Source organism: Octopus bimaculoides, chromosome 20 (assembly GCF_001194135.2).
Source record: "Octopus bimaculoides isolate UCB-OBI-ISO-001 chromosome 20, ASM119413v2, whole genome shotgun sequence".
Taxonomy (NCBI): Eukaryota; Metazoa; Mollusca; class Cephalopoda; order Octopoda; family Octopodidae; genus Octopus; species Octopus bimaculoides.
This window is the reverse complement of record NC_069000.1, coordinates 37,302,263-37,303,851: the sequence shown is the minus strand read 5'-3', so window position 1 is coordinate 37,303,851 and position 1,589 is coordinate 37,302,263. Positions and strand designations below refer to the sequence as shown.

The following is a 1,589-nucleotide window of genomic DNA, read 5'->3' as shown; positions in this document are numbered from 1 at the left end:
TATATATATATATATATATATATAAGTCAGTAAATAATTTGCTTCTTCGCAATGAAAACCGGTTAGAAAAAATCTTTATTAAATTATGCTTCCAGTTCAGCATTCTGGCTTTTTTTCATTTTCCTATATATATATATATATGTATATATAAAGAAGCAAAAATGGGAGAGAGCAGTGTGGAAGAATGAAGGTAAAAACAAGGACAGCGTAACGTGACGTTGTTACAAGTAAAAATTTTTATTACTTCTCCATCATAACATTGTATATATTTATGTAATGTTTCACCAGTTTTTACAGCACCCATTTTCATGTGTTTCCGGTTTCAGTTCTCACATTGGTATCCTGCAAAAAAGAAATAATAATAATAATAATAATAATAATAATAATAATAATAATAATAATAACACAAAGCGTTAAACATTAATTAACGGCATACTGTTTACAAGGATATAATGACACACAGTATAAGTAATTGCATTAAAATAACCATCTGTGTATCATACTTAATGTAAATACCTCGCAAAAAGGTAAATTTACTGCGGTTGTAGTCCAGAGGTAATATATCTTATGGGCGTGCTGTGTTTAAAAACAGCAGTTTTATCAGTAGCAGACGAACATCGTCCAGCAGCGTCGGCCAACATTTTTTTTCTTCCAGATTCAAGAAGACGCTTGTAACAACACTTTAAACACACCCTACTAAACGCTACTTGTTACAGCTGACCAGTTTGCAGAATGTAGTTGGAACATTCAGAAGGTAGCTATGAAATAAAATTTTGTGTTAAAAATTGCTAGAGAAACTTATGAAATGCTCCATATTGCTTATGGATTAACTTTTTCGGTGGCACAAGAGGTTCAAAAGCGGTAGATTAAAAAGTTACGAGGAGTTATATGGCGTGCGTAAAACAGAATTCCGACATTTCATTTGTTTATAGTTGATATAAACGTGAAGGATCAAATGTTAAACCTCTGTAAATTTTTAAAACAATTTTTGGAAAAAGTGAATTAGACCCTGAGAATCAGCATGGAAAATTACATCAATACACCAAATTTGAAATTTTTCTCAGAAAAGATCCAAGTGATGAAGTGTTTCTCACAATATTCTTTTATTGGCTTCAGTCATTTGACTGCGGCCATGCTGGGGCACCACTTTGAAGAGTTTTAGTCAAACAAATCGACCCCAGGACTTATTTTTCAAGCCTAGTTCTTATTCTATCGGTCTCATTTGCTAAACCTCTAAGTTATGGGGACGTAAATACACCAACACCGGTTGTCAAACGGTGACGGGGTACAAACACAGGTACACAGACACACACATAAATACACACACACACAAAGACATACACACACATATATATACACGACGGGCTTCTTTCAGTATCTGTCTACCAAATCCACTCACAAAGCTTTGGTCGACTCAAGGCCTATAATAGAAGACACTTACCCAAGGTGCCATGCAGTGTGGGACTCAAACCAGGACTATGTCGTTGAGAAGCAAGCTTCTTACCACATACACACACACACACACACACACACACACACACACACACAAACATACACATATCTATCTATCTATATATATATATATATAT

General features: G+C 34.2%; 1 protein-coding gene across 1 annotated transcript in view; it reads right to left on the bottom strand.

Moving 5' to 3' along the window:
- Positions 1 to 278: 278 nt before the first annotated feature.
- The window catches only part of LOC106871145 (uncharacterized), a 9,482-nt gene continuing 8,171 nt past the window's right edge, over positions 279 to 1,589 (bottom strand). Inside the window, exon 2 of the mRNA XM_014917455.1 lies at positions 279 to 342. The gene's annotated coding sequence lies outside the window, so the exon portion shown is untranslated. The remainder of the gene's footprint in view (positions 343 to 1,589) is intronic.